The sequence below is a fragment of the Chiloscyllium plagiosum genome, chromosome 4, assembly GCF_004010195.1.
Source record: "Chiloscyllium plagiosum isolate BGI_BamShark_2017 chromosome 4, ASM401019v2, whole genome shotgun sequence".
Classification (NCBI taxonomy): Eukaryota; Metazoa; Chordata; class Chondrichthyes; order Orectolobiformes; family Hemiscylliidae; genus Chiloscyllium; species Chiloscyllium plagiosum.
This window is the reverse complement of record NC_057713.1, coordinates 27,237,623-27,254,970: the sequence shown is the minus strand read 5'-3', so window position 1 is coordinate 27,254,970 and position 17,348 is coordinate 27,237,623.

Below are 17,348 nucleotides of genomic sequence, written 5' to 3'. Positions count from 1 at the left end.
TCCTGTTGTAATCTGAGGTTACCTTCTTCGCTGTCCACTACACCTCCAATTTTGGTGTCATCTGCAAACTTACTAACTATACCTCTTATGCTCACATCCAAATCTATTATATAAATGATGAAAAGTAGTGGACCCACACCGATCCTTGTGGCACTTCACTGGTCGCAGGCCTCCAGTCTAAAAAATAACCCTCCACCATCAACGTCTGTCTTCTATCTTTGAGCCTGTGTCTGAAGTATTGAACTCAAAATCTTTATTCCATTTCTCTGTCCACAGATGCTGTCAGAACCATTGAGTTTCTTCAAATTTTTTGTTTATTATTAGTTTAATTTGGTTTCTTGAGAGCAAGTATACATTTACCAGCTCCCTAAGTCTTGGTAAGCATACCTGAATTTATGGCTACCATGCAATAAATTGTCTTCTATTCACCAAACGGTAATTACTTGTATGTTGGTGCATCCTCTATCACTAAAAATTAGGTATGCTAAAATAAAGCAAAGAAAGAGAATTGGTGGACTGAACTACCTCAAGCACCACTTACTCAGTACACCATACAGGCTGAAGTGGTAAATATCAGAAGGCATCAGCTATGGACATCTAGGAAAACATCACATTATCCAGAATTTAAAGTCAGACATTGGGGAAATACTGCTAGAGAAATGCTCTTATTTTAAAGTAGAAGCTTCAGTAGAAGGAGTGTGCAGTTTTCATCATGATAAAACTGTATTATATTAAGATAATAAGTAAGGGTTTTATTAAAGCGGAGTCAGTTGATGAAAGGGTTAACAGTGCAACTCTGTTCGCTTGCGGTTGTAAATAAGAATCTAATTTTTGTTATAATTGCTGAAAATCACTAATTACAGATTCATGCTGTGATTATTTAATAACATTTCTGACAGTATTTAGTCTGAATTAGCAATTAGATTAGTTGCACATGGATTTCCTTATATAGATAACCCTCTGGAGAATTAAGTCACATAGCGGGATAAGTTGTTAGCATAAACAGTTCATATTCCTGGTATTGGATTGGTATAAACAACCTGTTCTGGTGTTTGTGTTTGCTTCATTTGGAGCCTCATTGCAACAGGCTGGCTATATTGATAGAAAGCATAGCGTGCTCAGTCAGGTAAGTAAAGGCAGATGTTAGACTATTTATAACAGTGTTCTCAATACTGACTGGTCGTTCATTTCTCTTCAGTTCACCCACAGACTCTCATCTACTCTGATGGATATAAACACGTATACATTCAGCTTGTTTTACAGTCAGCTCTGCATTCAAAGTTGACCTCGAAGCTAGCAGCCTCACTATAATTCATCTTGCTGCAGCACAACTCTTAAGTGAGAAAACTGACAACTTTGCATTGGTTGTTCATCCTCTGGGGCCTCTTATCAAACCAGGCAAATGTGTTAGATTAAAACTAGAAATGCAGGACAGAACTTCCCTTTACTCAAAATGATAAAAACTGTTTTCTTTAAAGAAAATCTTTACATCTTTTCTTTAATAGGTGAAACTCATCCAACTGCTCTTCTTGCCTTACACTCACTACCCCTTCTCTCTCCAGAAATGCATCAGGGCAGATTTTCACCAGTAGGTGGTTGACCCTTTTGTGAACCAGGTCTGATTATTATTGTAAAAGTAAAATATTGTGGATGCTAGAAATCTGAAATAAAATAGTAAGTGCTGGTACCATCTGTGATGAGAGAAAGAACTCTTTGAGTCCATTATAATTTCCTCAGAAAGAAGAGGTTTTATTAGATTTGAAACATTAACTTATGGAATTGTACAATGTTCTTTCATGCTACCTTTAACTTCCTCCATTAGCCATAGATCGTGCATCTTTCTCTCTATTTTTGCTGAGTGTTATGAAGTATCTCCAATCTAGAACTCAACTATCACCACTCACCTATCCTTTAGGCTCATTTTCCAGTTCACTTTAATCAGTTCTATCTTTACACCCTCACAATTACTATTCTACAAATTTAAAGCAGCCCCTCAAACTTAATGCAAAAACTTATCATATTATGATTACTGAAACCTCGGGGCACCTTAGCTATGATATTAATTCATTGCTGGGTCTGGAATAGCCAGCTCTCTGGTTTTCTGTAGTACTTGCTGCTGTACAAAATTGTTTTTTGGATCAAGGTGAAGTAATTTTCCAGCTGTCAATCTAATTAATCAAAGTTTTTGAGATTGGAGTAAAACGTGCTAACTAGGATTGGTGATTCAAAATTACTCCTGGTCTATTCTGTTTAATAAGACCACATAAAGTGTAAGAGCAGAAGTAATATATTCAGCCCATCAAGTCTACTTCACCATGTCATAGCTAAGGTGCCCCGAGGTTTCAGTAATCATAGTATGATAAGTTTTTGCATTAAGTTTGAGAGGCTGCTTTCAATGAGTTCATGGCTGATCCTCAACTCCACTTTGCTGTCTTTCCCCAAACCCTTTACACCCTCACTGATTAAAAACTTGTCTACCCCAGACTTGAATATACTTAATGACCCAGCCTCACCAACCCTCTGCAGTAAACAATTTACTACCCTGTGAGAGAAGAAATCCCTCCTCACCTTTGTCCTGACTGGCTGATGCCTTACTCTGAGATTATATCCTCTTGACTGATGAGGAGAGACAATGTCTCTGCATCCAACCTGTCAAACTCCTGAAGGATCTTGTATTTTTCAATTAGGTTACCTCTCATTCTTCTAAACCCCACCGAGAACAGGTCCAAACTACTCAACTTTTCTTCACAACCCAATTCTTTTGTACTCAGGATCAACTGAGTTAACCCTCTCTGGATTGCCTCCAGTATATTGATCCTTAGGTAAAGGGAACAAAACTGTTCATTATAATTTGGTTCATTTATTTATGGAATGTACACATCACAGGCTGAGCCAGCATTTCTTGCCCAACCCTAATTACTAGAGAGTAACCACATTGCTATGAGTCTAGAGTGAAATAGAGGCCACATCAGATAAGAATCATAGTATTCCTACCGAAAGGACTTAGTGAACCAAATCTGTCTCTAGGAAAGTTGACAGTGGTTACATTGGTATCACTTAGCAAGATGTTTTAAAAAAAAATCTAGATTATTTTCTTGATTGTGAGATTTGATCCAATGTATATTGTTCTGTAGTTCTGGATTACTATCGCTAAGAAATTGTCACTATTGGTGGCTCAGTGGTTAGCACTGCTGCCTCACAGTGCCAGGGAGCTGGGTTTGATTCCCATCTCAGGTGACTGTCTGCATGGAGTTTGCATATTCTCCCTGTGTCTGTGTGGGTTTCCTCTCACAATCCAAAGATGTGCAGGCCAGGTGAATTGGCCATGCTAAAGTGCCCACAGTATTATGGTATACTACTATACCATAATATTAGGTGCATTAGTCAGGGGTAAATATAGGGTAGGAGAATGGATCTGGGTGGCTTACCCTTCGGAGAATCAGTGTGGACTTGTTGGTCTGAAGGGCCTGTTTCCATACTGTAGGGAATCTAAACTCTCTTCACATCTTAAATTTCATTTTCGTCTTATGAATAACATATTTTTCAAATTCCACAATACCAGCTCATAAGAGATCCTCAATATATGTCATAAAGACATCTGAAAGTTTCTCTTTTCAAAAAAGCATTGTGGCATCTGCCTTTAATTGAATGCAGCCTACTTTCAGCAAAACACATCTCACTAAAATATACCATTCCCTTGAGGTTTTATTCAGAACATAAACATATTTGTTTAGTTTTCAGAATTTTCCTTCTCCATCACTAGCCTTTTTAGGCAATTTCAGAAAATCCTATCTCTATACCCTTAAAGATAGACAACTTTATATCAATTAGTTACATGCACTCAAATATGAGGCAAAAACAGATCGACTTTCAGGATTTCTTTTCCTGTTGTTGGAAGTTCAACTCAAATGTCTATACCACCAGCCACTTTTCAAATTCCTGAGAAGTTTTCCTTGCTTTAGCCTTTAAACGTTTTCATCCCAAGCTGTTTTGGTAAAGCAATCATAATGGCCTTGGATGAGGATCATAACTGCGGGTAAAAATAGCCCTAGAAATGTCATGAGTTTATGAAACCCATTCTTAAAAACCCTAACCTTTGACTTGCCTTTTTGGAATATACCTGTATTGTGGCATACGGCAGAGTGTTGAGCCATGTTGTCTTGGACAAATCTGTCTGCTAAATGTCTGTGTAATAATGTTAAATATGTGGACAGAAGTGTTCAGATTGTTTTCATCATTGTTATTACTATTAGCTCTAACATAGATGGTGCAGCACAACTGCAGTTTCCATAGCTACGACAATTGGCTAAATAGAATATGACGTAGATGCAGATTTGGTGTAAAGTGAAAATGATGCTGTCAAATTAACATAATTGCTGCTTTAACAACCAACTGGAAGAGGATTTTTCCTATTTACAAGCAAATGGAGAAGAAGTATTCTTGTGTATTACATTAAATGCACCAGTCAGTCATTTTCCATTCTGAGTGGAAGGTGGACATTTACTATGCATAAAGCTGCTCCTACTGTTTGAGCTCATTCAAATTCCATTGCCAATACTTTTTATAAACATAGTCTAACACGGACTAAGATGTGTGGATAGTTAGTCTAAAAAACTGACGTTTCTGAACAATATTGTCATTTTGTTTATAAACTGTGTCAGAAAACATGTTAATAATGTGAGTCATATCCATGGTAATAATATGCACATTTGATTTACGTTTGTCATCAATATGAGTAATGTTTAAAATGTAGACTATGATGAGAAAGTCTAGCCTTGCTAAGATAACAGTAAATTCAAAATAGAAAAGCACTCTTGTATTAAGAGTATCATTGTTTGGAATCATTTGGAGTCAAAGTAATAGAGGCAGTAAGTGTTCAAAATGCCGTTATATTCAATAATCTGAGAGTTATTGCCAGGAGATTGTTTTTTTTATCTTTTGTATTCTGGATTTTCTGGTGCTCTTAACAGTGAACTCACTGCTACTATTGCTACCATCTGAATTATACATTATTCATCTTTAGGCCTTCTGAGAAGGTTCGTGGCCCTGTCACGCTGTCTGTGATGCCTTGTGTTCTGAAGTAAATTTATGGGAATGAAACATGTGGCAAACTGAATTTCCAGTATGACAAGAATTTAACAATGAAAGAATGTGATAGCTTTGATGGGCCAAAAGAAGAATCAGGATCTTATATCTTTTGATTTTAGAATCTAATGGTTGAAGATATCATCATTGGTGAATCAACAACATATCGACGTTAATTTTTTCACTTATTCAGACAATTTTATTCAGTTCCATTTGTTTGAGAAGAGTAACCCACCCAGACTCATTCCCTTAATCTATTATTCTACATTTACTCCTGACTAATGCACCCCTGACTAAGCTCAACTTGTTCGGAGTTGAGCTAAGAATTTATTTTAATTGGTGTTGGGAAAGCAGTAAGTATTGTCCATTCCAAGTTAACGTAACAGAAGTAAGAGCTGACCACACTGTGTGGCACAGGAGAGCCATACATAGGGGCGACAGCTTTACTTTCCTGAGGAATATTGGAGAACTGGCCGTATCTATATATAACTCCAGCAACTTTTGTGGTCATTTCATTCTGATGCTAACCCACAGATTATCAGACATCAATAAATGCAATTTTTCAGTTTGCCAGGATTGTAGATGCAATCCACATGCCAAGAATAAAGAGAGAATTCCTGCAGTTTTAAATGCAAACTTCAGAAGACAGGACATCGTAAATGTATTGAAACTGAATTCACAAGTTTCTAACTTGCCTGCTGCACGTTTTACATTTTCACTACACTCCTGGTGCAAACATAGAGGATGATTTCCTCCAATTAACTCAATCTTTATTTTAAACTACTTCTGTAAGAGTTTTTGATGGTGTTTACACTTCTAGTGAAAACAGTTACCAAGGGAAAGCTTCCTCTTAGATAGTCAAATCTACTCTTTCTTTCTCCCCAGTCATGGAGGAGGTGCGAACCGACACAAAGACCCAGAAATCCTGTCTGCATGACCATTCTTCAGATGAGAACTCAGATAATGAAGGCTGACAGGGATGAAGAAGATGAACTTCTCTGGTCTGAAGAAGAATCAAACAGACTTGGAAAGTTAGCTCTGTTTTCTCTCCAATGATGCTGCCAGCCTGCTGAGTTGCTCCAGTATTTTGTGTTTGTTTCAGATTTCCAGCATCCTCAGCTTTATTAGGGTAATGATGTAATGCATGTAGAATCATGTAATTGGATAAATCTACCAGTCCTGGGAATATCTGGGCTTGGTATACCCATAATCCGATGTAATTGATTAAGGAAATTGAGCGGTATCTTCAGAACTGTGCATTTCCCCTTACATATGTATGCTTGAATCTCAACAAAGGAACTCAAGTCTCATCTGAACTCTGAGGGTTCAGGAGATAGGAACACTTTTCAACCTTGAAAGAGGGGATGAAATTTTATTTTGAATGATTTCAAGACAAATTGAGCAGCATGCAATGCTGGCTGCTGATTCTCTACTTCCTTTTTGTGCTTCATCTAAAGAAAGAATTCCACCAAGTCGCCTCAACCCTCACCTCAGAAGCACACCACTTACTCAGCTATTTGCTGCATCAAACAATCTGTCTGAATGGTGCTGTTAAATCATCAAATCAATGCCAGAAAAGGAGATCATTTAATCCATTGTGCTTCAACGGGCTATTTGAAAAAGCTGTCCAACTTTCACAGTTATCTAGTCCTATCCCAAATATGTCTCTTTCAAATATTTGCACACTGCCCTTTTGATACTTACTGTGGAACCTACTATTATCACATATTTAGGCAATGCAATTAAGGACAAATTTATAACAGTTTTGTACTGTAGACATATACACAGTTGGAATCAAATCCTCCCCAAACTCATTTCATGAAGATCATCCACCCAGCAGACCGCAGATACCTTCTCCCTGTCTATGTGGATTGGACTTGAAACCCAGTAATAAGTATGTTTCTTCAATGACACCATCCCATTCCTATAGCTTTTGTCTGGTTGTTTCAATTTACAAAACAAAAATTATATATTTACTTTCAGTTAGGTTTGTCAATTTTACGTTGTTGCTTTATTTTGTGTTGAAGATGATGAATCCTTCCACTTAATAATTTCTTGGATGCTGTCATCTTTGGGACCTTGCCCAGGTTAGCAACCTTTATCTGTGAATCGGAGCAGTATGTGTCAGACCAGACAGCCACATAGCCAAACCTGATCTGCACTCTGCCATGTAAGTAGTTTCCAGCATCCATCACTGGATAATGAACAGACAATCAGCTAATCATCTCCCCTTCAGTCTGTAGTCACTGAAGTTATCAAAACAAGCAAATAATCAGGATTTACCTGTTGCCTGCCTGGTCCAAATGGAGGCAGTTAAGAGAGGTTGACTTGGTTGATTCTGACTATAGAATGATTTTCTTGAGGCTCTGTTCAGTAATTAGGCTTCTACCTCACTGAAATTTAGATGAATGAGAACGAAACATTATTGAAACATACTATTCTTAGGGGAGATTCTAAGACCAGAGGGCATAATCTCAATAAGGGGTTTTCCATTTAAAGACAGAAGAGAAATTTTGCTCTGAGGGTAGTGAATCTGTGGAATTCTTTATTGTAGAAGACTATAGAGGTTGGGTCATATTCAAGGCTAAGACATACAGAGTTTTAATTAGCAACGGATTCACAGGTTTTTGAGAAAAGGCAGAAAAGTGGAGCTAAGGAATTGTCAGATCGGCCATTATCTCGTTGAATGGCGGAGCAGACTCAATGAGTCAAATGTCCTGGTCCTGCTCCTATGTCTTATAGTATTATTTAAATAATTTTTGCATTATTTGTCATAAGAACTCACTGTGCGCAAATTGATATAATTCTGACATTAAAATAAAAACTACTCTTAAATGCCACATTAGCTGTAAAGTGTATTTTGGATATCTGAAAGGCCTTATATAAATGTAACATACCTTTTCACTATGTATCACCTGAATTGGCTATATCACCTGGGCTATTGGTTGGGAAGAACATACTTTTTGATTTGCTTGAATTGATCTGTCATTTGACCGACTTGTATGGCAACATTAACTATAATGGCTTGCATTTCACATAATCCTCATGTTATGCTTTCTGAATCTCATCTGACATTAGGCCAAAAGCTTGATCCAGTTGGCAATGTAAGACCATAACAAAATGTCAAGTAGAATGGTGTTGCTGTGACATGGTGACAGTTTGAATCATGTCAATGTTTCCACACTGTTACATCTAAGGTTCTAAATATAGGAAAAGATTCAACTTTGTTTCTCCAATTTTCAAAAGCCAAACCTTGGATTCATTCAGTTTAAATGAAAAAACAAATCATTATTGTAATTTACATATGAAGTTGACTACATCTGATGACAGTGGAAGATCAATTCCACCTATTTCAGATTTGTAAAACATTATTAAATGAGGAATCTGTTTTTTATCTGTGTCCTACTTTTGGAACTAACTAATGGGACTCTCTCAACTACAGGCCTTCATGTAAATTTAAATTGGGAGTTTAAAGCCAGTATTGAGTGGATACTGAACAAATAATCACATTCTTCCCAACAATTAGCACGATTTTCATAAGGAAGTTTTTTAGGTCTAGATTTTTACCACAAGGGAGAACATCTTGTTGAACAAATGGTAGATGAGACTGTAAATTGCAAGAGATCAAACATCCCATTTTTAAGAGGTGAGATGAAACTCAAGCTGGAATTTGTCTGTATCTGGTCACAGAGAAAGCTGTCTCCATTTGTAAGATTATGGCTGCCTGAAGTGTGAAACTCTAAATATGAAGAGGAAACATGATAACAGCAGATCTGTACTTTGTGGAATTCTTTGAATAACTAAGGTATTATTTTGGAGAGTTTATGATATAATTATAAGCTCGTAGACATTTACTGCACAGAAGGAGGAGATCATTTAGTTCATCATGCTTGTACCAGTCAACAATGTTCTGAAAGTACTAAACTTATTTTTCACCACCTGGTCCATAGCCCTGGAGGCAATAGCAATTCAAGAGAGTATCTAAGTACTGTTTCTATGTTAAGAGAATTTATGACTTAACCATCCTTCCAGGTAGTCAATTCCAGATTCCCACCAACTTCCAGGTGAAAAACATTTTGTCCAGTCTCCCTTCTAGCTTTCTACCACTTTTCTTAAATCCATGACAACTGATTGTTGGGCCTCTTTGCAAATCCACCGAATCTAAGCCCTTCATAGTCTTTTAACCTCTTTCAGGACTGCTCTCAAACTTGCTTGTTCCAATGAAAACAACTCCAACCAATCCAAATCATTCCTCAGCTCAGAAACTGCATCCTAGGTAGTATCCAGGTGAATCTTCTCTGCACCCTCTTGAGTACGACTGGATCCTTCCTATAGTGTGTTCAGTAGAACTACAAACAGTACTCCAGTTATGCTTGAACTAGTGATTTATACAGTTCCAGTATAAGCTCCCTGCTCTTGTATTCTGTGCCTTGGCTCAGAAAAGGAAGTATCTGAAACGTCTTCCTCACCACCTTATCTACCTAACCTGCTACACTGAGGGATTTGTCGATATATGCACCATGCTCCCTCTGATTTTCATAATTCCCACGATGCCATCATTCATAGTGTAATCCCTTGCCTTGTTAGTCCCCTCCAAGTGCATTGCCTCACACTTTTATGGATGAATTCCTGTTGCCATTGCTCCACCCACCATCCCAGTCCATTGATATCCTCCTGCGGTTTATGGCTATCTCCTCACTCTTTACCACCCTAACCAATGTTCAGGTCATCCACAAGCTTTTAGATCAGGCGATAGGATAATAGGAGCAGAAGGAGGTCATTCAGATCTGCCACTTAATGAGATTATGGCTGATCTGATAACCATCAACTCCAGTTTCCTGCCCTATCCCTATAACTTTGGTATGTTACTGATTAAAATAAACTGTCTAGCTCAGACTTGAATCCACAAAACAAAACCATGTGAAAATCCAATGTGCAGAAAATATTTTTCATGTCTATTGTGAAATATTGCAATGCCTTTTAAACTAATATTTCAGACTATCAGTAAAAAATATCACTCTGGACATCAATTGTTTTTATGCTGAAATTTTATTGTCAGTTCTTTTGGAATATTCACTTACCATTTTTGTGTAAATCAATATTGTTTTAATATCACAAACTGCAAATAAAGGACTTTGATTGCTTGTGTAATATTATTGGCAATACAGAATCTCAATGTGTACTTTTTTGTGATTTAATTTATTTCGTTTTCTTTCCTGCAATGTTGTGCTCGAGGCTATAGCAGGCCCCAGGTCTGGAAAACTGTCTATAATCAACAAAGAGATGTTCTACCCAGCAGAGAAATGAAATAACCCATTGTCAAGTAACCCCAGGGCTTATAGATTTATGCTGCTAAGGTGATTCAAGTTCTTAGATGGGCTTGCACAGCTCAATGTGGAGTCAGTTCCAAACTCATAAATGATTAAAACAGCAACAGAATCTGAAAAACATTTTGAAACAATTTCACTCTCCTGTGGTAAACAGCCAGAATCAATTGCAATTCCACACTCTCCCTTAAACCAGTACCTCCTCCATTTGAGTCAAAATCAATGCATTGCTCAAACGGGAAAGACCCCAGTCTCAATTCCTGAGGAACTCAACTGAAAACAGACTACTAGCCACAGAAACATGCCTCTATCAATACCCTCTGCTTCATGCTTCTTGACAAACTTTGGATCCAATGTTCCACTTTGCTTTGGATCCCAGTATCCAGACTCTCTAAACTTTTTGTCGTACAAGAAAGGAGAGTGATAATTGATTGACAAGTAGATACTGATTGGTAGAGGCATTCTCTATTGTCATAGAGAATGCACCCATTAATGCTGATTGACAGTTAACTGGCAGTCTTTGTTTAACTTTTAAACCAGACAGGTTGACTCTGATCAGGGCATTGCCTGAGAAATGATCCAGTGACTGGCTCTCGTCTATTTTGTTGAGTCGAAGAAGATGTAGTACACGGACATATGTTTTGTCTGCAAAGAGCAGGGCCTTGTGTATTAACATATAAAGCTTTCAGTAGATGCAATTGCACCACGTTGTATGCCTGGCTGATAAACTAAATCGGTTGTCAGCATAATTCTTTGCACATTCAGAATTATCCAGCAAAGTTTGTCTGATTGCAAAATCATACCTAAAGTTAGTCACTGCGTTGTGCATTTTGTAAGAATGGATTGGCTGGGTATGGTCAATAGCTTGCTTGCTCTCATAGCCTAAAGTACCTGCTGTTTGACATGATTCTTTGAGAGAATGTGTTTCCATTTACTGATTGATTTTGAAAGTACCATGAAAAGAATTAGCAAAAACCAAGTCTCCACTGCTCATGTCCCTCATAACCCCACACACTCCCATGCCCCATTCATGCAAATTTCTGCAACCTCATGTATGAGGGCCCAACCCCAGGGCCCATCACACCCTCTAACCAAAGTTATACCCATTTGAAATTGTATTCTTGCACAAAATGAGAAGTTTTGACAAAATTTGTATTTTTCCAGTGAAGCCCATGAATATAAATGGGTTTTTATAAGTGAAAGTTTTTTTATTTGTGTTTTTTTAATATAGTGAAGTCTATAATTTAGAACTTTATTTTTAGTATGTTATTTTATCTCCTCTTTGTATATATCCTGAGGTCAAACCATAATTGATAGCAGCAGCCAAAGAGTGATAGCAGGGAAATGGTTTGACATAAAATGGCGAGACATTGGCAGAGTACTTTTAATGGGCAATAGGTAGATGGGGCATAGGGTAGTATGAATATGTGGTAAAAGGTGGTGAATATATGATAGATTAGTATGGAGAATTTGAACAGCAGTAGGGGTGTAGGCACAGGAGGATAGGCTTTCTTAGGGAGTACCCTTGACCCGATGGGGGCTAGTACAATTGCAATATTTAAGAGGCATCTGGTTGGGAATATGAATAGGAAAGGTTTAGAAGGATATGGGCCAGGTGCTGGTAGGTGGGACTAGATTGGGTTGGGATATCTGTTCGGCAAGGATGAGTTGGACCGAAGAGTCTGTTTCCGTGCTGTACATCTCTATGACTAGACTATGACCATGACCGTACTTTCAAAATGTATCAATGCATGGAGAGACACCCTCTGCCCATCTCACCTTGAGACCGAGAAACATCAACACTTGTTATGGAATTGCCAGGCCCAGTTCCGATGTAGCCCCCCCATTACCCCTCTTTTTTCTTGTTCTCTTCTCTGTTCTTTATTTCTCCAATAATCTGGAATAAGTCGTGTATAACTTATTTTCACCATCACTAATGAAGTACAAACTTCATGAAAAATGTTTAACAAAATTTTGGGTTAAATCTGCAGTGCTTGTACTTTAAGGTAAACAAAGGATCAACAAAATGATGAATGCTTGAACTGTAACTGCACAACCTTCCTCATCTGTATATATTTTGTGATCTTGTGAACAACTTTCAAGACCAGTCAGACATGAAGTTTCCACTAGGACACGGGATTGTTTGGACTGTTCACTCAAAACTGTCAAAAAAAATAGAGAAACTATTAAAAGGATATTAATGATTTGCAGGAATGACACAAATTTATGAACTTATTTAATGGCTCTTTCTTATTAGGAGAGATACACATCAAAAACGAGTGGATTTTCAGTATGAAATGAAAGGTTTGAACTCTGGCTTTGATTAGCAATAAAGCAAACTGACTTAACTGAGCCAGCAGAGGTCTGGCACAGAGCCTTGGCAATGAAATACTGTTTGTCAATTGTGGGGGCTGCAAGCGTCTGGCAGATTACTGAGCCAAAGGTTATCAAGCTAAAGGAAATTGGAAAACAATTAGAAAGAGAAAAGGATACACACTTGTCTGTACAAGTTGGAACATTCCAAGAGATAGATAGGAAAAAACATAATCAGCACCTTCAGCAAGAGCGTGAACTGGGACAGAATTAATTGGCTGAGTCTGTTAATGATCCAGGTCGTTATTTTAATTAAAATTATTAGAAAAGTAACTCGGGTGTGCAAATGAGCTTCTGATTTGCTAACACATGCTCTGTAGAACTACTCAAAATGGATAAGTGGGGGTTTCATTTGAGGGGTGAGTGGGTTAGGGGACATGTGTGAGGGGTGGAGGGGAGTTGAGAGCGTGATGTTCAGAAAAGGAAAAACAAACATTCTGGAAATGAGTCTGGGACAGAAAAGAAGTCAGTTTTGATCTAACATCCTATTCAATGGTTTTTTTTCTCCTGCCACTGTATCAAACGCGTTTATTGATTTTAATTTCAGATTTCTGGCATTTAGGATTTTTATTCTGTTGGTGATCAACAGCGAAAACTCAAAGCAATAAATTAATTTAATTGGGTTTTAACAATAGAGGAAGAAGCAACAAATCCCCAGACCTCAAACGGTGTGCATCATGAGTTATCAATTGCTTTTCATGATTTTAAAGTTGCTCCGTTTGATGTGTGTCACTTCAAATAATTAACACAACACTGAAATAGGTTCTTCATCTGTTATTCCTGTGGACATTAATATCCTTTCTGATACTTGCTGCACTTTTTGACAATTTTGAGTGTCAGTCAAAATAATCTAATGTCCCAGTTAAAGCTTCATGTCTGACTGGTCATGATGGCTGTTTACAAGATCACGAAATAGCTAGAGATGAAGAAGGACATGCAGTTGATCTTGGTTCATCTATCCAGAAAGAACAACTGACCACCTAGCCCCACAACAAACTTTACTCAATAGTTTCAAGTTTTTTTTTCTCTCTAATAGTCTGCTTGGAAATCTATTCCATTTGGTAAGCACAGTTAAATGTGATACAGATCTGAAATCATTCAGCAAAAGAATTAATACAAGAAAATGGTCAATATTCATAGAACTACTGTGATTTTGTGAGTAAATAAGCTTGCTAATTAATGCCTTCTAGACATCTCAGACTTCAGAGACTAAGCGGGATATTAAATTGGGTTCTGTAGCCTCAGACTTTACATTCCTTAAATAACAAGGCTATTGGATCATTTCTAATTGTTGCAAGGTGAAATTTTGATAGTTAAGCTGGAATTCAATTAGCTGGGTGATGAGCACCAATGACCATATTGTTCACAAATGGGTTTCTTGGCGTTTAGTGCTAATTTCTTTCTTTCTGGGACTAGCATTATCAAATATACATAAATACTGCTCAGAATCATTTTAGATATTGACAAATCTTTAGGTCTAGAGTGATTCCAGCAGACTTCAGCAAACTTAATGAGAACAACTGTATAACAAATCCTGGATGTGTGCTTCAAATGGTGATTTTATTCTAGGAGTATAGGAAAGCTATAGTTAGCTGTGAAGTATATTGTGCAACGTTTGGATAGAAAACATTGACATTTAAAAAACAGGACAGCTTAATTTGGCATACGTGTATAGGCGCAGCAGGTCAGGCAGCATCCAGGGAACAGGAGAATCGACGTTTCGGGCATAAGCCCTTCTTCAGGAATGAGGAAAGTTCAGGAATGAGAAGAAGGGTTTATGCCCGAAACGTCGATTCTCCTGTTCCCTGGATGCTGCCTGACCTGCTGCGCTTTTCCAGCAACACATTTTCAGCTCTGATCTCCAGCATCTGCAGACCTCACTTTCTCCTCATATGTGTATAGGCTGATTATCATGCTATATAGGAGTGTAGTGATGCTAATGATGGGTGGTCATTGACTGAAAATAGTTAAGGAAATATAGGTGTAGTACATAAATTAGTGAACAGTTTCTCAACTATTGAAAAATTGCATTAAAACCATAGTAAAAAAAACTGTAACACTGAGAATGGTGAGGAAATTTGGGGCCATGATTTTTTAAAAGTTCTGTTCTAAGGAAGATAACACATGGCTGGACCATCAAAAAGCTGTGAACATTGTGCTTGTGTATTAAAATTTGGTTGCAGATCAGAAATTAATGAGATTTGTGTGAGATAAACCTGGTATATCCTTCATCCCTTCTATAGCTTAATAATTAATTATGAAAAATATATTACAGCAAGGTGCTGTTATACTCAAGACCAATCTGATTTTGAACTGAAACTCAGTCTCTATGGAAAGATATCCTTAACAAGTATTTAATTTTTTTTTCATTTCCTCAGCATTTGGAGGACATCAGGCCTTCAAGAATGTGAATATAATGTCTTGAAAGGACCAAATGTTAGAATACAAAGCCTGTATCTACACCGTCACAGAATCAGTTCTTGAAATGCGTTATTTGCCTTCCTCATTTGCATGATATGTTTTCTTCCAGTATCATTACAATTTTTTTCAGCTTAGCGATGGAGTACAGCAGAAAAAGTCTTTCATGCTTCATAAATTCCATTTATGCAAATAGATAACAGCATATTTCTCAAATGTTATACTTTACTTAAAGAGATTCCCTGGTGGATATTGCATGCTGTTTCCTTCAGCTGTGTTTAAATACTCTAACATGCCAGTTACTGATACTGATTTCAAAGTTAAATCCTTATCAGATTAGTTATCAACGATCCTACAGTATTTCTTGTGGCTGTTGTTTCACTGTTTGGTTATCAGTAACCTTGAGCAAAAGCACAAAAGGTTCATTTGAATTTCAATTTGGCATATCATCAAAACTCATGCTGCACATTTTAGACATGTATCACGCATTGTAACTCTCCTGAACCTTGAGGAGGTTGAGGTTAGTATTCATTCACACAAACTGATAGACTCTGCCTTGCAATTGATAGCTGTGTGGCATCCCAAGATAACCTCCCATAAATACTGCATGGATGTTTTTATAATTTCAATAATAAAAGGACTCTAAGAGGAGGAGTAGGGCCAATTAGGAACCAAAAAGTGATTTTCACATTACAGGCAAAAGTAATGGCTGGGGAGTTAAGAGAAAACTTTTCATCCGTACAGTGCAGAACTTCAAAAGGACATCGATGCATTGGGTGGATTGATGGCCGATAACGTCAATGGAGAGAAGTGTGAAATGAAGCACCTTGGTTCAAAGAAGAAGAAAAGGCAGGGTAAAATAAAGTGTACAATTCCAAAGAGTATGCAGTAGCAGAGACACATGATGTCCATAAGTTAATAAAGGTGACAGAGCAGGTAGAGAGAGCTGTTAATGAACAATATGGTATTCTAGGCGTCATAGTGTACAAGAGTAAGGAAGTTACATAAGGAATGAACTTACATAAGACATTTATTTGACATCAGCTGGAGCATTGTGTACAGTTTTAGGTGCCACACTATAGGAAAGGTGTGAATACATTGGAGAAAGTGAGTAAAGGCTTGAGAATATTTCCAGGGATGAGAGTCTTCACTTATGAGGGAAGATTGGAGATATTGGGACTCTTTTCCTTACAGAGGAGAAGGCTAAGAGGAAATTTGGTAGAAGTTTACAAAATCATGAGGAATCTGCACGGAATAGATAGCGTGAATTATTACCCCCTCGAAAATGGATCAAGATCCGAAGGCAGAGTTTCAAAGCCTTTTGCAAAAGAAGCAAATGTGAGAGTTTTTTTTCATATAGCAAGTAGCTAGGGGAATGCACTGGTAGGATGCATGTTTGACTGAGCCATTCAAGTGGGCATTAGATGATTATTTAAGTAGAAGCAACATGCAGAGTTATGGAAAATGCCTTGAGTTTATCTCTAATTTAAAATGTTTAGAGAGCTGGTGCAGATACAATAGGCCGAATGACCTCCTTCTGCACTGTAACAATTTTGTAATTTGATTCTGAAATGTATTGTTAATTTAATAAATTGTTTGCTCCACAGACCCTGTGTTGTTTTCTATACTCCCGAATCAGCTTTGGTGCTGCTTTATACTTTGTGTCTTGTCTTTTCGCAAATTCCTCAATTCCAACTTGGTATTAATAGGATTACAGAACATTATTAAAAATAGTATTTCCAGCCTCCTGAATTCGTTAGAAGTTATCTTAGACAGGGCACATTGCTGAGCCTGTGACATCTATATTCTGTCTTCACTGAGCCAGTCTTCTTTTATTGCCAACTGCATACCTGCGAGGCCTCCTTTTCAGATTATTTTGTTTAAACATTGTATCTCAAACTAACCATCAAATCAGACATACTACATATATTAACTAAAATAACAGATGTTTGGAGTTACAACATTGAGGATCACGAATGGCTTTAGGCTACATCCTTTGTAACACATCAATGGGCATTCATTGCTGTGTTTAACATGCACAGGAGAGGAAAAAAACAAGTTGTTTGCAATCAGGGCTATCACAGCACAATGATTATGTGACTGGACTTGTAATTCAGAGGCCTGGACTAATGGGACATGAGTTCA